Source organism: Balaenoptera physalus (assembly GCF_965194825.1).
Source record: "Balaenoptera physalus genome assembly, chromosome: 8".
Lineage (NCBI taxonomy): Eukaryota > Metazoa > Chordata > Mammalia > Artiodactyla > Balaenopteridae > Balaenoptera > Balaenoptera physalus.
In genome coordinates this window covers 69,590,974-69,615,273 of record NC_138887.1, presented here as the reverse complement: position 1 = coordinate 69,615,273, position 24,300 = coordinate 69,590,974, and the positions used below count along the sequence as shown (strand labels likewise).

Sequence of the window (24,300 nt, the reverse complement as noted above, 5' to 3'; positions counted from 1 at the left end):
ATTCATGAACATGTGTTAAAACACAGAAAAAGGTAATTAACTTGCCAGAAGTCATACAACCAGTCAGCCTGAACCACATCCATTGCCTCCTGTCTCCTAAGGTCTTATGTTCCACATTCTTTGCTGGGCCTCACTGCTCCCTGACTCCACATGGGGAAGTGAGCCTCTCCTACACTTAGGAAACCTAAGCAATTTTACGATTCAGCTTTGGTTTTCATTTTATCATTGTGCTTTTTCTTTTAAGATTTGTATAGCTGCATGTTTGGGTTGGAGGGCTGTTTTTTTTTTAACTTTGAGGTGTGAGTTTTTTCACCTCTAAAAAAAGTTTTGCAACAGTGCTCTCTCAGTTCATCAATGAGTCAAAAAAAGTGCTTTGTTTTCTTCTATTTTATATCAATGCAAAACATTGAAATCCAGCCATCAGTTTGGAATGCTACTCATAACTCTGAGATTCTGTTATTCTATGGCTATTTCTTAAGTAGATTCTATTTGCCTAGAATTATAGTAGGCACTGAATTGTGGAATATAATGAAGGAAGAAAATATTTGTGACTCTTACTATATTAGGTGAGAGAGTCAGAAAAGGCTATCTGGGGAGTACCAGGAAAGAGGTTTGAATAAATGGGGGGATCGGGATAGATTATGAATGATCTTAGTAATGAGTCTAAGGGGTTCCAACTTGATTGGTAACTTTGGACAAAAAGTTAACAAAATCCTTCCCCTTCTGCATGAGATGCTAACCCTCAATTAACATGCTATCACTATTCCTCTGATGACCTAATAAAGGTAGAATGTTCACTATATTATTGCATAACAGTGCTTACAGCAAAAATGAGCCTGGACCAGGAGGAAATATAAATGAACTATAAAGAACTGGTGTAGATGCCATATTTTGGATTTCCCTGAATGTGGTGACTATTTTAACTGATATGTCCTTGCAAGGACCCTGGAAGCTATGACTGTGGGGTTATTGCAAGAGCAATTTGCACTTGTAGGGCATAAGACTTCTCAACCAGACAGCTCCCCTGCCCCTGAGCTTTTGGGTTGCTACAACTGCCTTTGAAGAGGAAGACCTCCTGCTGCCCTATGGCAATCTGTGTCTTGCTCCTTTTGAGTTGGCTGGTGTTAACGTAGCCTCTGATGGCCAAAGTGAATCTGAATGTTTAGTTGGGCCTAAGAAGACCACGTAGGGCATGTTGTAATAACCAATGCAGATTGACCATGGTTTCTTGTGTGGGAGGATGACATAAAAGCACTGGATGAGTTGGGTGTTAGAGGCAAAAGTGGTGGTAAGATCCATTGTCAATTAGGGAGAAGAGGGTTGGGATGCACGGTTGATTAAAGCAAAGGAATACTAGAGGCATGGAGTAGAATTAGGTGGCCCTTAAGGTGTTGAGGGCCTAGATCAGGGTGGTGGTCAGAGAGAAGAAAATACAACAAAAAGGACAAATCTAAGAGATAGCTTGAAGAAAAAAGAACTTGATAACAGATAAAATAAAAATATAAAAACAGAAATTATGAAAAAGGATTCCAACATTTCTAACCTGAAAAATGAGCATAACGGAGAGGTCAATGACAGAGAAAGACAAGTAAAGAGGGAGCATTACTGTACTTATGAAGAATTGACTGACGTCAGTTCCTGTCTTTATGATAATGGCAGAGGCTCAACTGTAGCTACTGTATGGACGGGAAAATGGTAGATCTTGGCTACAGACATACCCATCTTTGTAAGTGGTGGTGAAACCATGAAAGTGGATAAGGACTTCAAGATATTAACTGCATAGACAGAAGAACCAGGGCTTAAGCTTTTAATATTGTAGGAATTCCCAGAATTAAGGGGTAGAAAAAAGAACCAGCAAAAAAATAAAAAAAATATTAGTAGGAAATGAGCACTAATGCACATGGAAAATAAAGGAGGGAAAGATTTGTCATAGTTATCAGAGAGGTCAAAAAAGATACATAGGGGGCTTCCCTGGTGGTGCAGTGGTTGAGAATCTGCCTGCTAATGCAGGGGACACGGGTTCGCGCCCTGGTCTGGGAAGATCCCACATGCCGCGGAGCAACTGGCCCCGTGAGCCACAACTACTGAGCCTGCGCGTCTGGAGCCTGTGCTCCGCAACAAGAGAGGCCACGATAGTGAGAGGCCCGCGCACCGCGATGAAGAATGGCCCCCGCTTGCCGCAACTAGAGAAAGTCCTAGCACAGAAACGAAGACCCAATATAGCAATCAATCAATCAATAAATAAAAAATCTTAAAAAAAAAAAAAAAAAAGATACATAGAGGGGCTTCCTTGGTGGCGCAGTGGTTGAGAATCTGCCTGCCAGTGCAGGGGACACGAGTTCGAGCCCTGGTCTGGGAAGATCCCACATGCCGCGGAGCAACTAGGCCCGTGAGCCACAATTACTGAGCCTGCGCATCTGGAGCCTGTGCTCCGCAACAAGACAGGCCGCGATAGCGAGAGGCCCGCGCACCGCGATGAAGAGTGGCCCCCGCTTGCCACAACTAGAGAAAGCCCTCGCACAGAAACGAAGACCCAACACAGCCAAAAATAAATAAATAAATAATTAAAATTTAAAAAAAAAAAAAAGATACATAGAAAGAGATCAATAGGGACCTTTGAAAAAGAAAAGCCAATACTATAGAACAGAAGTAACATGTGAAGGAGTTAAGAGGTCATGAGATGAAGAAAATTAAAACCACCTATGGAGATCACTCACTCCCCACGTTATTTGGCAGGAAAAGAGAGAGAGAAATAGGATGGTAGCTAAGAGAAACAACAGGATAGTGCAAAGTTCAGTTGAGTATATGATAGAATCATATTTGAAAGCCAATTCATAGAAATAAGTAAGCTATTAGTGAGAGATTGGGCAATCATCAATCATTTGAGCAATCAGAAAAAAACACTTACTGAGGACTACTGTAAATCAAGCAATGCACTAGATGCTGGAGGTTCACAAATATGACATCATTACATCCCCGAGTAGCTCACAGCTGGATAGGAAGATAGGCAATATAATATATATATAAATAATGTGGCAAGTACTGCCTATGAAAAGAGGCAACCTAGCCTGGAGGGCTGGGGCAAGGCTCTGCATAGGAGATGACATTAAAAGTGAGTTCACAGAGATAGGGAGGAGTTGAACAGACGAGTGAAAGTGGACCATGTTGGCAGGGAACACAGTGTGTTCAAAAGAACAAGGGCATGGAAAAGCTGGCAACTTTGGAAAACAGCAATACTTTTGTATGCGTGGCACATACGATGGAAATTAGGGAATCAAAATAGATGAGACCCTTAATTAATGGTCCTCATAGACTAGAGAGCCTGATGTTCTTCTGAAAGCAATGGAGGTTAATTGAAGGATGCAGAACAGAGGATTAATAAGGCCTTTAAGAGAGGCTTTCAGTGAACGCTGTAGTAGCTTCCTATTGCTGCTATAACAAATGATCTCAAACTTAGTAGTTTAAAGCAACACAAATCCATTATCTTACAGTTACGGAGGTCAGAAATCCAGAACACCAGACACTGGGGCTATAGGTGCCGCTGCAGTGGGCTGCCTGGGGCTCGCCTTCCCTCCGCTGCCTCCGCCGAGGCCGGGACGCTGCTGGTGGCGGCGGCGCTGGTGGGCGGCTGGACTGCCGTCTACGTGACACACTTGGCGCTGAAAATGACGGCCTCGGGGCTAAGGCGCAAGCCCACGGGACCCAGGGTCCGGGCGCAAGGCCCGAGGCCTCTTCTCTTCCCCCGCCTGCACTGGAGGTGGGCGGGCGGCCGGTTCCCGCGTGCGGCCTGTCGCTGGGCACCGGGCCCGTGGAGTAAATTAATCAGAGCCGGTCGCAGGCGGGCTGTGGCCGGTCCCACCCGGGAGGCAGGCGCCGCCAGCGGGCTCGGAGGGCCGGGGCGCTGCCAAACCCCGCTCTGCACCTGGGAGGAAAATCAAATGTCCGCCTGGAAAGGCGTTGTTTGCCTTCGTTGTCCGCCTTCGCTGTCGGCCTTCGTTGTCTTTAAGGCCGCAGCCCTCCAGAGACTCTGGTATTGGAAAGAATCTAAATCAAGTTGGGATGTAGATCAGTGGTCTCAAACTTTAAAGTGCATACCATCATCTGCGGTTCCGGCTAAAATGCACATTCTGATTCCGCAGGTGGGGGGCGGGGCGGAGGGAGGGGCACTTAAGAGTCTGCATTTCTAACCAGTTCCCAAGGGCTAGCGAGGCTGCTCGTCTACAGACCATACTTAAAAGTAGCATACTCAAGTAGCAAGGATTTAGATAACTAGTTTCTGACTACTAGAATTCTAATTTGTACCCTAGACCCCGATTCATCACACTAACCCCGCTTAAACCACCACACACACACACACACACACACACGCAGCCCGGACACGCACACAACCTGGGTGCACGGTCCATTCTTAAGTTATTTGGGAAGTGCAGCAGATATTATGAACAACTGTCTGACCACATGCTTCAAGCAGCCTTTTAAAATTGCATATTGGGGGTGGGGGTATTGCATGCATGGAATAAAATCATATAAATTCTCAAATGTTCAATAAAAATTCCAATTATGACTAGTAAGACTTTCACGTTATGAATACTGTTTTAAATAGAATACTGTGGTTTAGTATTGTGTGTTTTAGGTTTAATAGTAAAATGAAATAATACTTACCCTGCTTTGTTGCATTTAAACTTGCAAAGTGAGATTATACGGTGGAATCCTTAGAACGAGGGCTGCGTTCTGCACTTCCTAGCCATTGTAACCCTGAGCAAATTACTCTCTGTACCTCCATTTCTTCATCTTTAAAATAGGGGTAATAATCGTAAAGATCTCCTGAGATTATAGAGAGGATTACTTTAATTCATCTACAGAGAACCTTGCTACTCAACCTGAGATTCCAGGACCAGCAGCACTTGCATCATCTGGGAGCTTGTCAGAAATGTAGAATCTCAGGCCTCATTCCTGACCCACAGAATCCGAATCTCCCTCCTCGTAAGATCCCCAGATGCCTCCTCTGCACATACGTGGCACGGTGCTTAGCATGTCATGAGCAGTACAGGCCACTGCTTGTTTAAGTAGTGCTTTGGTTGTTTGGAAAATGTCTCGTTGAGTCCTTCTCACATCTCATCACTCTGACACTTAACACTTCTACCTGCCACTTCCATATTTAGGGACCCTTGTGACTACATTGGGTCCACCCCAGATAATCCAAGATAATCTCCCCATCTCAAAATCCTCAATTTAATCACATCTGCAAAGTCCCTTTTGCCTCATAAAGTAACATATTCACAGGTCCCAAGGATTAGGATATGGACATCTTTGAGAGACCATTTTTCTGGTCCATCACAAGTGGCATGATTTTATATTTTTTTTATTCCCTTTAATATCTGGCTTAACCAAAGGCAACTAGATTTTCTGCATTCAATCTACTGCAACATCATACATCAAGTAGCCTCTGGAAAACTCTACGTACACTTGAGAGAGAATGGAAGTGAAGAAGGGAAATAATATTTAAGTATTATAATAAAAATAATTTTGATCTCATTAACTGCCTGAAAGGGTCTCAAAAACTCAGGGATCCCAAGCCACACTTCGAAATCGAGCTGAATTAGCACTTTACAGGCCACAAGAATCTGAGCATTACATAACTTAGCTGAGTAATTTACAGAACTGTTGCAGCAGGATGGAAGACATTATTATTATCTCTTCTGAGAATGAGTTTTTTTCACTTTGAATGTAAAGTTAAAATTATAAATATTTAACTGCCCACCATTGCTGGCTATTTATACTGAAAAATACATGCTGTATATATATTCTCACCAAATCTATTACATTTGTACCAATCAGGAAATATCTCCCTCCTAAATCCTATATGTATTTTCTCAATTCTTTTCAAAGCACTCTATGTAGAAGGGCTTTTGAGAAATCTACAGTTTGAAAACTAGGTAAAATGAGTACACCACTGTATAAGAAAACAACTGAAATCACAGGTATTTTTAATGGTTTCCTTGAAATACTCAACCCTAAAAATATGAGTAAAACTCAGAAGGCAAAGCTCTGGATGAGAGAGAGAGTGTACAAGAAGGCAGGGCATCTTGGTGGAATATGCATTTGCTGGTGATAATGGGAAAAACAAAGGCCATTATCATTTTTCCCAAATCCAATTCAAAGGATTGGCAAAAGAGAAAACATCAATTCAGAATCTCTCACAATCCCAAAGACCTCTCTGCCTTAATGTATGAAATGATATAAGCGTAAGATTCCCAGAAGATTATATATTAGTCAAAAGATCACATTTAGAAAATAAAGCATTATTTGCAAAACTAACTACTGGACATACTAATTAAAAATGTCACTTGACTTTCATTCCCTGATGTAATCTGTTACCCTTTCTATTAGAAATACCAAAAAAAAAAAAAAAAGATGAAAAACAACAAAATTAAGACTGATAGTCAACCTATTACCAGAAACCAGAACTTTTCCGTAACTATACCTTACCAATATCACTGATCAAACTTATTGAGAAACACAATTTATGACACATGAGTTGCAGACATTGTATTTTGAAGCAGCCAGAGTTGTGGATCTTAACTCTGCCTTCAGTTTATCTTTCTGCAGACACAGACCAGATCTCAATTCCAACTGCAATAAACAGCAGCTCAAAAACAGAGAAGGAAGCCCTATGTTGTCATATGCCTCTGCGGTAATGTAAACCCCACTAGTAAAGTACTTCAGGTAGAAATAAGTAAAAAGTCCAGGCAGCTATACAGGTCCTGCATTGCTTCCTAGTGTTAAATTTTTTAAGCAGAAATGGTAAGAGAATAACCCACACTTAATTCAACCAGCAAAGACAGATGACTGCTGAACACTGGGAATTAGAACTACACAGCCACCCTGTTTCTGGGGGAATTTATGTGGACTTCAACTAACATCACATTAGCAGATTGTAATCCAAACACTCTGACTGTTTATAAACATCCTATATAGAAAGAACTCTCTTCATTTCAGAGATGGTAGAGAAAGCACAGTCTTTCAATCCACATGGAATGCGCTTTAATCCTAGCTTCTGCACTCTAAGCCTCAGCTTCTTCAACCATTAAATGGAAATAATAATCAATGACATATAAAAATATCCAGCACAGTGTCTAAGCTGGAGTGGGCACTCAATAAAAGACAGCTATTATGATCAGAAACAATAAAGGGAGGACAATTAGAAAATAGCTTAAGCAAAAATAATGAAGATCAAGTAAAAAAGTATCAACACAACATACAAAAAGGTAAAGCATACCTCTAAATATTATTAACTACAGGAATTGGAGGAAAATGTTTAAATACGATTCCACTTTCTCAAACAAATTAAAAGGCACAACCGCTAAGAAAAAGAAACAGAAATCCAAGGGGACAACAAAATGGAGTTAAAAATAAAATAGCCAAAAGGGATCTGAAGGATAAAATTTAAATGTTAGTATTAAAGGACTATTAAGACAAAAATAGAAATAAAACATTATTTTAGTTATAATAAAAATTGCAGAATTGAAACTGAGGAAAATAGAATAAGTGATAAGTGCAAATTTGAAATGATCTCACAAAAAGCAGAGGGAGAAAGTTAAGAAATAAAAGGATGAGAGTGAAAGGAAGGAAAATGGAGATTAAAACTAAAATTGATTTTTCTGAAAAAGAAATAAGAATTATTAGATCAGATGCAATTTATCAAAGGTGAGATTGAAGAAAACTTCCCTAAGCTAAGCCAAACCAACATATAAAGAACACATAGCACCTGGATACCCTTTTTGAGGAAGTTACTCAAGAAAGTATTCCAACTATATGGAAATAAGATCAGAATGAGGATTTCAAGAGAGAAAAGATGAAAATTGGTGTTGAATGAAGACCTTACTGCAGGCTTAAGCTACTATAAATTATACATAATACAAAAAAATGTGCCTGTGGACCAGAGAGTGAACAAAAGTAAACAGATCCTGGTAGGGAGCACGTTAAAGGAGAGAGAAAAGGGGAGCTGTAGGAAGTAAATTCCTTGATTTTGTGATGTTTACACTCAAACTAAGTGCAGTTTACATACACATTGGAATCAGCAGGTAAGGGCACAAGAGGAAAAATGCAGTCCTTCTTATATAAACATACATGTTTAGAAAGTGAAAATACTTTCTGGCTAGGTCTCACTGACCAGGATGAAGTTATCTCTGATCCAGAACACATTCCAAATTAAAATATATTAGTGTAATATTTAATACATAGGCAATATGATTTTAACTCTCTCAAAGGGAATGTAATTACAATAATAATTTGTGGGATATTCCTACCCAAAAAGGACACTGCTTTTTCTTTCTTTATCTTGAGATAAAATAAGCAGAAATTTAAGAAATCACCTATACAGTTATAATTTTACATTTTTAGTTATTATTTTTAACCAGAAAGAGCATAATTATTCTTCAATTTAGTTTATAGTCAAAATATTACAACTAAATGTTCAGTGACCATCCATGCTCAGGGATTCAGAGATTATGGTTACAAAAAATCACCAAGAAAATGTCAAGCAACCTCCCTGTCTCCAGAGAAATTTCTTCTGAGATTATATTTACCATAATGTTCCAGCATTACAGGCATTTTTTAAGTTACATTTCCTTACAGCTCAAGCAAATAAAGGAAATGTTTAACATATGAGGCATAATTAGATTTCCTAAGATGTTCTATCAGAGGTAAGGTAAGTATGTAAAAATCAAATTGCTTTTTTTAAAGCATTATAGTAAAATCACAATATATATGTTTTATAAGCAACATTTAAAGAAGTAAACCACTTTATAATATGACAGATGTAATAAAAAAATCCTTAAGACTATATAAAACCATTTATTTTCCACTTACAATGTCCCATTTCCTTGCATCATCAGATATAAGCATTTATCACTAAAAGCAGTTTTAAATCATTTTATGAACAATTTATCTGAAGTATAAAGTGATATAATTATCTTTTCAGTACATTTTGCAATAAAGTGAACCGTTTTTATGGTTTCCTGGAGATAAAAAGAAAACATTCGCGTTAGAACATTTTACCTGATTTATTATAATGGAAGATTATATAAACCAAAAAGCTAATCTAATAAATCAAGTCCAATCATGAAATTCTATAGAAATATGATGTTAAAGAGGAAAACCATTCATGCTATTTCATGTGCTTTGAAGAACTACATTTCATTACTTTGGGGAAAAACTACTTATGCGTTGGTAAATATTTTCCCCCAAATTGCAGTTGTTCGTTTGTCTGTTCTTACCTATAACCTGGGTTTCTCTCTTCGGCAGCTGAAGTGATGTCACAGCAAAGAGGACAGCTGTGGCAGAAAATTATAAGGAAAATTTCAACAGCACTGTGGTCCACCAGTGGCACAGACCTTCCAACACACTTATACACAAAGATTTATATGCAGATCTAAAGAATCATTCTGTGCCAAGAATGCATCCCCATAGTATTCTCCACTGTTATTACTGGTACAGTAGTGGAGAATTGCTCTAAAGGAGCAATTAAAAGGGAGAAAAACATTCTAAAATCTGTTAATAATATACAACATTGCTTAATATACATTATAGCACAGTAGAACTATCTGAGATGCTCTTAAAACAATACAGATACCTAAACCCCACCCCAGACTTACCAAATGAAAATTTCTGATGTGGTTCCCATATATTTGCATTTTTTTTCACTTGTTCTGATTTGCATCCACTGGGAACCCTCCAATATACAAGATTACTCCAATACAAATCCAATGCTCAAGAAACCCATCAAAGTGTCAAGTGACATTTACTTACAGTTTTTATTTTTTGTCATTTCATGGTTACTATATATTTTAACTTGTGTAAGAACATTCTTATCTCCTTGACAGAGGCTGAAAAGTTCAAACCAAAATGTTTAGCTTCATTCTAATTCCTTGGGTAAGCATTACTTCACAGACAAAAATCCAAAACAACAAAACTGAATTCAAAATGGAATATTTTATATCTTCTTTGTATATTTTGAATCTGAAATATGGCTTTTTTTTTTTTTTTTAGCTGCATTGGGTCTCATCATCCACTTTGAATATGGTGGCATAGTGTCCAATTTTTCCTTTCCCCCTCTTGGAAATCCCAAAAAGTAACAAGGAAAACAAGAGTAGAAATGGAAATTCTTTGTTTAGCTACATCAAAAAGACAGCTAAAAAGAACCCATATAAACGTAAATAAATTTCCTTTAAAGCAGACCAAACAAATGAAACATTGCTATTGTTAAAAGATACAATGCAAGAAAAAAATACAACAGTTCTGAATCCATACATCAAAGGGCAGACCACTCTCCAGGAAAAAAAATAATAAACTCAAACAATCAACATCAGTTCACAGATCTGTAAAGCTGTAAAAATTCAAAAATAAAGAAGGAATATATTGGAAATACAAGGGGAAAAAAGATCAAGTCATCCACTGGGAAAAAACAAAATCACTCTCAATTTGTTTTTGAGATGGGCTCAAACATCTCCGTAGTAACATTCAACATTTAACAAGGCTAGGGACTTCGCTGGTGGCACAATGATTAAGAATCCGCCTGCCAATGCAGGGTACATGGGTTTGATCCTTGGTCCGGGAAGATCCCACAGGCCATGGAGCAACTAAGCTCATATGCCACAACTACTGAGCCTGCGCTCTAGGGCCCGCGAGCCACAACTACTGAGCCCGAGGGCTGTAACTACTGAAGCACGCAGGCCTAGAGCCCGTGCTCCACAAGAAGAGGAGCCACCGGAAAGAGAACTCCGCGCACTGCAACAAAGAGCAGCCCCTGCTCGCCGCAACTAGAGAAAAGCCCGCATGCAGCAACGAAGACCCAATGCAGCCAAAAATAAAAAGAAAAATAAAAAAATAAAAAGCATTTAACAAGGCTAGTGGAGCAATTATAAAAATTGTAACCCAAGATATAAATATGGCCAAATGTTTGTTTGAAAATAAAGGCAACATTCAACTGATTTTAACATGGAGAAAAATCTCATTTCCCATTCCCAAATTCTTTCTATGTGGAGGGAGCACTACTAGTACAACATTCTTCCGCAAAGTCCCAACCTCCTCGTTCTCTCCTGAGAACTGCCTTAGCTTCTTATCAATGCAGTGGAATTAAGATCTTGACATCCTGTCCCAGTCCCTTCCTCTCTACCATTGCTCTGGATAGTTGCCTGAGTACAGAGAATATAAGATCTCAGCCATTCTCAACCATGTATCATACTATAACACAGCATGAGATAGTTCCTGCCTACTTGCCACACTCATTTTACTCCATACTCTACCCTTTTCCTCTGATCCTTCTCCTCTCTAAAAATTTTTTAAAAATAAATTAAAAAAAAAACCATACATTAGGTCTAGTACAGCATTCCTTAATGTGAGCATTTTTGAGATTTTGGGAGGGATAATTCTTCATGCATTACAGGACTCTATAGCCTGTTCCCTACCCACTAAACACCAGAAGTACTTCCTAGAAATACAAAGGACTCTTGCGTAAAAGAAAAGGTGCTGACGTTCCCTATGCCTCAGATGGCCCTGCTGCATTATTCTTTATCCCATAAACACCCCAGCCTCATGTCTTCTGGGAGCCAGATTTGAGATCTGTTCTCCTGTCTTCTCCTTGGCTGCCTTGTGAATAAGCCCTGTCTTTGCTGCAAACCTCAGATGTCTCAGCGTTTTGGCTTCCTGTGTTTCTGACAAAGGGAACCTGGCTTGGATAGATCACCCAGCAAAGAAAATCCAAGATACCAGTCATATTTTTACCACAGTTGTCTACGCTGTGTGGCTGACAGGGTCTTGGTGCTCTGGCCGATTGTCAGGCCAGAGCCTCTGAGGTGGGAGAGCGAGTTCAGGACGTTGGACTACCAGAGACCTCCTGGCCCCACATAATATCAATCGGCAAGAGCTCTCCCAGAGATCTCTGTCTCAACATTAAGACCCAGCTCCACTCAACAACAAGCAAGCTCCAGTGCTAGACACCCCATGCCAAACAACTAGCAAGACAGGAACACAACCCCACCCATTAGCAGAGAGGCTGCCTAAAATCATACTAAGTTCACAGACACCACAATACACACCACCGGACGCGGTCCTGCCCACAAGAAAGACAAGATCCAGCTTCATCCACCAGAACTCAAAACACCAGTCCCCTCCACCAGGAAGCCTACACAACCCACTGAACCAACCATACCCACTGGGGGCAGACACCAAAAGCAACGGGAACTACGAACTTGCAGCCAGCGAAAAGGAGACCCCAAACACAGTAAGTTAAGCAAAATGGGAAGACAGAGAAATATGCAGCAGATGAAAGAGCAAGGTAAAAACCCACCAGATGAAACAAATGAAGAGGAAATAGGCAGTCTACCTGAAAAAGAATTCAGAGTAATGACAGTAAAGATGATCCAAAATCTTGGAAATAGAATGGAGAAAATACAAGAAACGTTTAACAAGGACCTAGAAGAACTGAAGAGCAAAAAAATAATGATGAACAACACAATAAATGAAGTTTAAAATTCTCTACAAGGAATCAATAGCAGAATAACTGAGGCAGAAGAACAGATAAGTGACCTGGAAGATAAAATAGTGGAAATAACCACCACAGAGCAGAATAAAGAAAAAAGAATGAAAAGAATTGAGGACAGTCTCAGACCTCTGGGACAACATTAAATGCACCAACATTCGAATTATAGGGGCCCCAGAAGAAGAAGAGAAAAAGAAAGGGACTGAGAAAATATTTGAAGAGATTATAGCTGAAAACTTCCCTAATATGGGAAAGGAAATAGTCAAGTCCAGGAAGCGCAGAGAGTCCCATACAGGATAAATCCAAGGAGAAACACACCAAGACATATTAATCAAACAGTCAAAAATTAAATACAAGGAAAAAATATGAAAAGCAACAAGGGAAAAGCAACAAATAACATACAAGGGAATCTCCATAAGGTTAACAGCTGATCTTTCAGCAGAAACTCTGCAAGCCAGAAAGGAGTGTCGGGACATATTTAAAGTGCTGAAAGGGAAAAACCTACAACCAAGATTACTCTACCCAGCAAGGATCTCATTCAGATTTGATGGAAAAAGTAAAATCTTTACAGACAAGAAAAGCTAAGAGAATTCAGCACCACCAAACCAGCTTTACAACAAATGCTAAAGGGACTTCTCTAGGTAGGAAGCACAAGAGAAGGAAAAGACCTACAGTAACAAACCCAAAACAATTAAGAAAATGATAATAGGAACCTACATATCAATAACTACCTTACATGTAAATGGATTAAATGCTCCAACCAAAAGACATAGACTGGCTGAATGGATTAACAAACCAGACCCATATATACGCTGTCTACAAGAGACCTACTTCAGACCTAGGGACACATACAGACTGAAGGTGAGGGAATGGAAAAAGATATTCCATGCAAACGGAAATCAAAAGAAAGCTGGAGTTGCAATTCTCATATCAAACAAAATAGACTTTAAAATAAAGACTATTACAAGAGACAAAGAAGGACACTATATAATGATCATAGGATCAATCCAAGAAAAAGATATAACAACTGTAAATATTTATGCACCCAACATAGGAACACTTCAATACATAAGGCAAATGCTAACAGACATAAGAGGGGAAATCAACAGTAACACAACAATAGTAGGGGACATTAACAACCCACTTTCAACAATGGACAGATCAACCAAAATGAAAATAAATAAGGAGACACAAGCTTTAAATGATACATTAAATAAGATGGACTTAATTGATATTTATAGGACATTCCATCCATAAACAACAGAATACACTTTCTTCTCAAGTGCTCATGGAACATTCTCCATGCTACATCATATCTTGGATCACAAATCAAGCCTTGGTAAATGTAAGAAAAGTGAAATCATATCAAGTATCTTTTCTGACCACAACACTATGAGACTAGGTATCCATTACAGGAAAAAAACTGTAAAAAATACAAATATATGGAGGCTAAATAATATGCTACTAAATAACCAAGAGATCACTGAAGAAATCAAAGAGGAAGTCAAAAAATACCTAGAAACAAATGACAATGGAAACACAATGATCCAAAACCTATGGGATGTAGCAAAAGCAGTTCTAAGAGGGAAGTTTATAGCAATACAATCCTACCTCAAGAAACAGGAAACAACTCAAATAAAAAACCTAACCTTACACCTAAAGCAATTAGAGAAAGAACAAAAAAACCCCAAAGTTAGCAGAAGGAAAGAAATCATAAAGATCAGATCAGAAATAAATGAAAAAGAAATGAAAGAAACAATAGCAAAGATCAATAAAACTAAAAGCTGATTCTTTGTAAACAAACTGATAAACAATTAGCCAGACTCATCAAGAAAAAAAGGGAGAAGACTCAAATCAATAGAATTAGAAGTGAAAAATGAGAAGTAACAACTGACACTGCAGAAATACAAAGGATCATGAGAGATTACTACAAGCAACCACATGCCAATAAAATGGACAATCTGGAAGAAATGGACAGATTCTTAGAAAAGCACAACCTTCCGAGACTAAACGAGGAAGAAATCGAAAATATAAACAGACCAATCACAAGCACTGAAACTGAAACTGTCATTAAAAATCTTCCAACAAAAAAAAGCCCAGGACCAAATGGCTTCACAGGCAAATTCTATCAAACATTTAAAGAGCTAACACCTATCCTTCTCAAACTCTTCCAAAATATAGCAGAGGGAGGAAGACTCCCAAACTCATTCTACGAGACCACCATCACTCTGATACCAAAAGCAGACAAAGATATTACACAAAAAGAAAACTACAGGCCAATATCACTGATGAACATAGATGCAAAAATCCTCAACAAAATACTAGCAAACAGAATCCAGCAGCACATTAAAAGGATCATACACCATGGTCAAGTGGAGTTTACCCCAGGAATGCAAGGATTCTTCAATATACACAAATCAATCCACGTGATATACCATAGTAACAAATTGAAGGAGAAAAACCATATGATCATTTCAATAGATGCAGAAAAAACTTTCGACAAAATTCCACACCCATTTATAATAAAAACTCTCCAGAAGGTTGGCAGAGAGGGAACCTACCTCAACATAATAAAGGCCATATATGACAAACCCACAGCCAACATCATTCTCAATGGTGAAAAACTGAAACCATTTCCACTATGATCAGGAACAAGACAAGGTTGCCCACTCTCACCACTATTATTTTTCGGAAGATTTGGAAGCTTTAGCCACAGCAATCAGAGAAGAAAAAGAAATAAAAGGAATCCAAATCAGAAGAGAAGAAGTAAAACTGTCACTGTTTGCAGATGACATGACACTACACATAGAGAATCCTAAAGATGCTACCAGAAAAGTACTAGAGCTAATCAATGTATTTGGTAAAGTTTCAGGATACAAAATTAATTCATAGAAATCTCTTGCATTCCTATACACTAATGATGAAAAATCTGAAAGAGAAATTAAGGAAACGCTCTCATTTACCATTGCAACAAAAAGAATAAAATACCTAGGAATAAACGTACCTAAGGAGACAAAAGACCTGTATGCAGAAAACTATAAGACTAATAGAAAGAAGATAAAGATGATACAAACAGATGGAGAGATATACCATGTTCTTGGATTGGAAGAATCAACATTGTGAAAATGATTATACTACCCAAAGCAATCTACACATTCAATGCAATCCCTATCAAACTACCACTGCCATTTTTCACAGAACTAAAACAAGAAATTTCACAATTTGTATGGAAACACAAAAGACCCTGAATAGCCAAAGCAATCTTGAGAAACAAAAATGGAGCTGGAGGAGTCAGGCGGACGTCAGACTATACTACAGTAATCAAAACAGTATGGTACTGTCACAGAAACAGAAATATAGATCAATGGAATAGGATAGAAAGCCCAGAGATAAACCCACACACATATGGTCACCTTATCTTTGACAAAGGAGGCAAGAATATACAATGGAAAAAAGATAACCTCTTCAATAAGTGATGCTGGGAAAACTGGACAGATACATGTAAAAGAATGAAATTAGAACACTCCCTAACACCATACACAAAAATAAACTCAAAATGGATTAAAGACCTAAATGTAAGACCAGACACTCTAAAACTCTTAGAGGAAAACATAGGCAGAACACTCTATGACAAAAATCACAGCACGATCCTTTTTGACCCCCCTCCTAGAGAAAGGGAAATAAAAACAAAAATAAACAAATGGGACCTAATGAAACTTAAAAGCTTTTGCACAGCAAAGGAAACCATAAACAAGACAAAAAGACAGCCCTCAGAATGGGAGAAAATATTTGCAAATGAAGCAACTGACAGAGGATTAATCTCCAAAATATACAAACAGCTCATGCAGCTCAATATCAAAAAAACAAACAACCCAATCCAAAAATGGGCAGAAGACCTAAATAGACTTTTCTCCAAAGAATATATACAGACTGTCAACAAACACATGAAAGGATGCTCAACACCACTGATCATTAGAGAAATGCAAATCAAAACTACAATGAGGTATCACCTCACACTGGTCAGAAAGGCCATCATCAAAAAATCAACAAACAATAAATACTGGAGCAGGTATGGAGAAAAGGGACCCCTCTTGCACTGTTGGTGGGAAAGTAAATTGATACAGCCACTATGGAAAAAAGTATGGAGGTTCCTTAAAAAACTAAAAATAGAGCTACCATATGTCCCAGTAATCCCACTACTGGGCATATACCCTGAGAAAACCATAACTCAAAAAGAGTCATGTACCACAATGTTCATTGCAGCTCTGTTTACAATAGCCAGGACATCGAAGCAACCTAAGTGTCCATCGACAGATGAATGGATAAAGAAGATGTGGCACATATATACAATGGAATATTACTGAGCCATAAAAAGAAATGAAATTGAGTTATTTGTAGTGAGGTGGATAGACCTAGAGTCTGTCATACAGAGTGAAGTAAGTCAGAAAGAGAAAAACAAATACTGTATGCTAACACATATATATGGCATCTAAAAAAAAAAATGGTTCTGAAGAACTTAGATGCAGGATAGGAATAAAGACACAGACGTAGAAAATGGACTTGAGGACACAGGGAGGGGGAAGGGTAAGCTGAGACGAAGTGAGAGAGTGGCATTGACCTATATACACTACCAAATGTAAAAGAGAAAGCTAGTGGGAAGCAGCCACATAGCACAGGGAGATCAGCTCGGTGTTTTGTAACCACCTAGAAGGGTGGGATCAGGAAGGTGGGAGGGAGACCCAAGAGGGAGGGAATTTGGGGATATATGTATAGTATAGCTGATTCACTTTGTTTTACAGCAGCAACTAACACAACAATGTAAAGCAATTATACCTCAATAAAAATGTTATAAAAAAAAAGGTGCTGACCTTCTCACCAAGGAGAAATGCCACTTAAAACTACAATGAGATGCCATTTTTACCTTATCAGGATGGCAAGAATTATAAAGTGTGATCATATATTGTGTGAGGGAAAAAAGCTCTTTCATATATTATTGATGGAATAATTAATTGTTATCATCTCTATGATGAGAAATTTATCAATATCTATCAAAATTACAAAAGCACATAGCCTTGACCCAGTAAATTTGCTTCTAGAAATTATTTAATAGATATAGCTGCATAGGAGCAAAATGGTGTATGTACATGGTTATTCATTGCAGCATTGTTTATAAAGACAAAAGAATGGAAGGGACCTGCATTTACATCAAAAGCGGTCTATTTAAATAATTTATGGTGTATTTATACATTGGACTATTATGTAGCAGTGGAAAAGAATTAAGTTTGACTTTATGTGCTAATATGGAAGCTTTTCAGTATATATTATACTGATGGGGAAAAAAAAGGAAATTGCAGAAGAAAATCTACAGTATGATACCACTTATGCAAAAAATGTATGTGTGTGTTTATGCAAATAGAGAGGAAAAGATCTGGTTAAAAAAAAAAAAGTACTTCCTAGTTATTGGGACAACCAAAGTTGCCTATTCAACCTATAGGGAAGAACTCCCCCCACCCCACTCTGTTGCTGACTTGAAGAAAAGGTCCTTTCACAGAAGAGTCACCCTCTGGCCTGCTCATGACCTGGACTGATATACCTGTCTAAATCTTGTGTTTGGTTTTTGTAAGCCCATCTTAGCCCTTCTTGCCTATAGATAATAATAAATAATGGCTAACATTTACTGAGTGCATACTATCCCAAGCACAATTCCAAGCATTTTAAATGTACAGAACGTAAATTAAATACTACCATTTTCCCCATTGCCTAGTAGATGCACAAAGAGATCATGATCCTATCACTGAGTAAATGGGCAAGGAACACTGAAAAAAAGAGTCAGATATAGGAGAGTTAAATATTACATGCAGATTACATTTTATGATGCAACCAGGAAATGGCTTTAAACTCAGGTAATATTTTACTAAGTACAGACCAAGAAAGCCCTTGACCTCTACAAAACGAGTACTATGGACTAAATGTTTGTTTCCCGCAAAATTCATCTGTTAAAGTCCTAATCCCCAGTGTGATGGTATTAGGAGGTGGGGCCTTTGGAAGGTAATTAGGTTCAGGTGAAGTCATGAGGGTAGAGCCCCTATGATGGGATTAGTGCCCTTATAAGAAGAGGAAGAGACCAGAGAGCACTTGTCACTTCTCTCTCCCTTCCTCTCTCTCCCTTCTCCAACCGTGTATCTTGTATGTAAAGATACATAGCAAGAAAGCAGCTGTCTACAAACCAGGAAGAGGACTTTTACCAGACACTGAATCCATAGGCACCTTGATCTTGGACTGCCCAGCCTCCAGGACTGTGAGAAATAAATGTTTGTGGTTTAAGCCATTCAGTCTATGGTGTTTTGCTATAGCAGCAAGAACTGACTATGACAGCTAGTGAAGGAGCATGAGAAAGAGAAAACGTGAAAGTCGCAGAGTGTATGGTGTCCTGCAAACCAAGCGAAGAAAGTTTTTCAAGGATGAAAGATAAACCATGTTAAAACCTGCCAATAAGTCAAGTAACACGAGGACTGAGAATTAATGACTGGTGATGTGGAGGTTACAATGACCTTGAGAAGACAGTTTCAATAGAATTGTCTGTGTGTGTGAAGGGGGCAAAAGTATGATTAGTGGGCCCATAAGACAACTGGGCAGAATATAAACAACTCTTTTTGGGGAATTTTGCTATAACAGAGAGCAGAAAAATGGGGCAGTAGTTGACAGCAGGAGTGGGGGTCAAGAGAGGTATTTTTTTTAAGATAGAAGAAATAATAGCATGGTTTTTTAATAGCATATTTTTATGCTGATAGGGATGATCTGGTTGAGGTGGAAAAAATGATGATGGAGGAGAGAAAGGGAGAATAGGTGGAGTGAAGTCCTTAAACAGGCAAGAGGTAGGTACATAAAGGAAGAAGTTGGGGACTTCCCTGGTGGTCCGGTGGTTAAGACTTTGCCTTACAATGCAGGGGGTGTGGGTTCGGTCCCTGGTTGGGGAGCTTAGATCCCACATGCCTCGCAGCCAAAAAGCCAAAACATAAAAAACCAGAAATTCAGTAAATACTTTAAAAATTGTCCACATCGGGCTTCCCTGGTGGCGCAGTGGTTAAGGATCCGCCTGCCAATGCAGGGGACACAGGTTCGAGCGCTGGTCCGGGAAGATCCCACATGCCGTGGAGCAACTAAGCCCATGTGCCACAAGTACTAAGCCTGCGCTCTAGAGCCCGCGAGCCACAACTACTGAGCCGAGCCCGTGTGCCACAACTACTGAAGCCCATGTGCCTAGAGCCCGTGCTCCACAACAAGAGAAGCCACCACAGTGAGAAGCCCACGCACCACAACAAAGAGTAGCCCCCGCTCACTGCAACTAGAAGAAAGCCCGTGCGCAGCAACAAAGACCCAACGCAGCCAAAAATAAATAAATAAAACATTTAAAAAAAAAATTTTTTTTTTAAAAAGAAGAGGTTGGACTTAGATTGGAACACAGATAGTTCACTAATGGTACCTTAAGAGGAGACAAAGTATATAAAACTGATGCTTGTAGGTAGGTAAATCAGATGGGGGGCTTGTGAAAATTCTCCTCCGCTTGTTTTCTTTTCTCAGTGAAATATGAAGTAATTTATAACTAGAAGTGAGGCTAGGGAAAGAGGTAATACAAGTTCAAAGTGTCCAAAATTGAACTCCTCACTTCCCACCACTGTATTAGATTTTGTTATGTAACAAACTACCGCAAAACATGCTAGCTTAAGAATTGTGTCCCCTAAAAAGAGACTGTTGATGTCCTAACCTCCAGGACCTATGAATATGACCTTATTTGGAAACATATTTTTGCAAATGTTTTAGTTAAAACATTTACTCCAGTAACTACTGCTATTGAGTATAAGAAGTTCATACGAAGACACAGAGAAACATACAAGAAGGCCATGTGGTGATGGAGGCACAGCTGAGGGTGATTTCTTGCTATATGCCAAGGAATGCCAAGAATTGCCAGCAGCCACCAGAAACTCTTACTAGAGTCAGAAAAGGATTCTTCCCTAAAGCACTAAGAGGGAGCATAGCCCTCATATACCCCAATTTTAGACCTCTAGCCTCCTGTGGAGGAATAAATTTCTGTTTTAAGTCACCCAGTGACTTAAACTCATGATTTTGTGTGTCAGCTGTGTAGTTCTTCTAGTCTAGGCCAGCTTGCCTGGTATCTGCTGAGCTTTCTTATGACCTGTCTGGACATCTGGCAGCTGGATGATCTCATGCATCTGTGGTCCATTGGCCTCTCCCGCATGTCTGGAGGATGGCAGGCTGTCAGCCAAGATGCCTCAAATTTCAAGGGGTGAAGAAAGAGTGTTGATGCAATGTCACATTGTAAAGGAGTTCATGCAAGGGGGAAAAGAATTTGTGGCCATTTTTATAATCTATCACAACACCTAAATCTGATCTACCTGAAGCCTTCTCCATCTCCATGGACAGCAACTCCATCCTTCCATGTATTCAGCCCAAAACCTTGTAGCCATCTTTGACTACTTTCTATCTCTCACATGCAAATGCAAACTACCAGCTAAGCCTATAGGCTCTAACTTTAAAATATATCCAGAATCTACCATTTCTCATTACCTTTACTACTAGCACCCTAGGCTAAACCAGTATCATCTCTCACCCGGATTACTACAATAACTTCCCAACAGGACTCTCTGCTTCTACTTTCACCTTCCTACCATCTATTATTCTCAACACAACTGCCATAGTGATACTTTTAAAACGTAAGTCAGATCACATCAGTCTTCTGCTTAAAACTCTGAAAGATCTCCATTTTACTCAGAATAAAAGCTTACATTCTTGAAATATTTCATGAGGCCTCACACAATCTGGCTTCCCTTTTCCTCCCTAACTTTATCAACTCCTGTTTTAGTCACTTAGGCTACCATAACAAAAATACCATAGGCTGATTGGCTTATAAACAACAGAAATGTATTTCTCACAGTTCTGGAGGCTGGAAAGTCCAAGATCAAGTTTCCAGCAGATTAAGTATCTAGGCAGGGCTCAATTCCTGGTTCATAGATGGCCATCTTCTTGCGCTAACCTCACATGGTGAAAGGGGAGGTATCTCTCTGAGGTCTCTACTCCTATTCATGAGTGCACCACCTTCAGGACCTAATCACCTCCCAAAGACCTCACCTCATAATACCATCACATTGGTTGTTAAGATTTAACATATGAATTGTGGGGGCAAAAATAAATATTAAGTCTACAGCATTCTACCCCTGGCCCCCCAAAATTCAGTCCCTTCTCACATGCAAAATATATTCATTTCATCCCAACAGCCCCCAAAAGTCTTAACTCATTCCAGGATCAACTCAAAAGTCTAATCTACATATCATCTAAATCATATATTATAAGCAGATAGGGTAGGGAGTCCCCGGAGAAAAAGAACCAGGCATGGCTTTCTTGACATAAGAGAAGCCATTTTTGGCCTAAGCCATTTTTTGTGATCTAAGCCTGGCCACAATGCTTGCCCTTGAACAGGTCTCAGTGATTAATCATCTTAAGGGAATGCAAGAACAAAGGAAAAGCGGTCAAGAAACAATAGTTAGGTAATAAAACAGAGTCCTAATTCCTCCTCAAGGGATATACATAACAATCTGATACATATCTTTGAGTTCTGCAGGAACTAAGGCCCCCACCCAGGTGGAGGATGGTAACTAAATGCCGAGATCTCAGACCGCTTGGAACCTAAGAGTGAAGATGCTGACATTTTCTGACCCTCATGACTTCAATCAACTAAAGCTTGGATTCTGGCAACCTTTGCCCCAATTCTATGCTGGATTTTCTTCTGCTCAAGCCCCTTCATGAATATGCATATACCACCCAACCCCCTTCATGAATATGCATATACCACCCGAACCCCTTCATGAATATGCATGTACCCTTAGCTTAAAACTTCCCAATTTTGCTGTTTGGGAAGACACTGCTTTGGGCAAGATCCTCAGTGTTCTTCTTACTTGCAGCAAGTAATAAATCCTTCTTTCTCCCACTCTTTGGCTTGGTTGTGCCTTTTGGCTTCACACCCACCAAGAGGCGAACCCAGTTTTCCAGTAACAATATGGGTGAGACTAAAATTATGATTCATCCTGAGGCAAATTGCTCTCCAGTAATCACACAAGTTAGGTACTTCTAAAATACAGTGGTTGGACAGGCATAGGATAGACATTCCCATTCCAAAAGGGAGGAATCAGAAAGAAGAAAGGAGTGACAGGTCTCGAGCAAGTCCAAAATGCAACAGGGCAAATTCCATTAGAACTCAAGGCTCAAGAATAATCCTCTTTGGCTCAAAGATCTGCCTCCCAGGTACACTGGGGTGGAGGTCTTGCCTTCTGAACACATTGGAACAGAGAATCCCACCTTCTAGATTGATTGAGGCCTGATCCTACACCTTTGGGTGACCCTGCCCCCCACGGTGTTTCTCTCCCTGGGCCCTTCCCTCCAGATCTCTGAGGCTAGGGTCCCAAACTGGTAAATCTGCTGGGAACTCCTGTCCTTTGAAATCTAGGTAGAGGCAGCCATGTCCCCATGGCTTTGCTGGGCACAGCCCAGGCCACTCCAGGGTCCACCAGAGTGGCACCTGGGGCAACTGAGGAACCACAGCACCAAAGTGTAGAAATGAAGCCCCAACATGTGAGGGGGTGTCAGGCCACACGAACTAAAATCCCAAAGGTGCCAGCGGCCACTCCTTTGAAACCACTCTGCCTCCCAGGCCTTTGAAGGCCCTTCCCCCATAGACACCCCCCTCACCTGTGATGAGCACGAGAGCTCTGATGATCTCCGAATTGCCTTCAGAATCATTCTTCCATTTTCTTGGACAGCAGCTCCCAGCTTCTGTTGAGATGGTTGATCCGTACCAATCTTATCAAATGGTCGTTTGGCCACACCCTTAGTATTCTCTTCCAACCGTGCTTTCTCATTTTGTGCAATATGAATAGGCCGAGAATTTCCAAATCTTTAAGTCCTGCTTCTCTTTTGACTAACAACTCTGTCTTTAAACCATTTCTCTCTTCTCACATTTTATTGTAAGCCGTCAAGAGGAGCCACGCTGCTCCTTCGACGCTATCAATACTGAAACTATTAGAAATAACTCCAGCTAAACATCCAGTTTCATCATTTCCAAGTTCTACCCTTCAGAAAGCACTAGAACATGAACACAATTCAGCCAAGTTCTTTGTCACTTCAGAACAGGGATGGCCTCTTCTCTCTTGTCCAATAACATGTTCCTCATTTCCATCAGAGACCACATTACAATGGCCTTTACACGCATATTTCTATCAACATTCTGTTCAGGATGACTTAGGTATTCTCTAAGAAGATTTAGGCTTTCACTACATCTCTCCTTTTTCTTTCTCAGTTCTCATCAGAATCGGCCTTAACGATCCATTCACAGCAATGTAGGCTTTTTCTAGCATGCACTTTAAAACTTCTCCAGCCTCTACCCAAAGCCATTTTCATATTTTTAGGTACCTATTACAGCAGCACCTACCACACAGTATGAATTTTCCATCCTTGTCTGTTCAGGCTGCCATAACAAAAATACTATAGACTGGGTGGCTTATAAACAACAGAAATGTACTTACATTTCTGGAGACTGGAAGTCCAAGATCAAGGTGCTGGCAGATACAGCGTCTGATGAGGGCCATTTTCCTGGTTCTTAGATGGCTGTCTTCTCACTCTGTCCTCACATGACAGAAGCGGTCTCTCCTTTCCCCAACACCCCACCTCGTAGTAACATCACATTGGGC

General features: G+C 39.7%; 1 protein-coding gene across 9 annotated transcripts in view; it reads right to left on the bottom strand.

The window, feature by feature from the left end:
• Positions 1-24,300, bottom strand: part of LOC309665527 (uncharacterized protein) — a 714,473-nt gene that overhangs the window by 567,954 nt on the left and 122,219 nt on the right. Inside the window, exon 3 of one of the 9 annotated variants that reach the window (XR_014266465.1) lies at positions 9,279-9,335. The exons of the other annotated variants lie outside the window; for them this stretch is intronic. The gene's annotated coding sequence lies outside the window, so the exon portion shown is untranslated. Of the gene's footprint in view, positions 1-9,278; positions 9,336-24,300 lie in introns of those variants that run through there. 9 annotated transcript variants of the gene reach the window in all.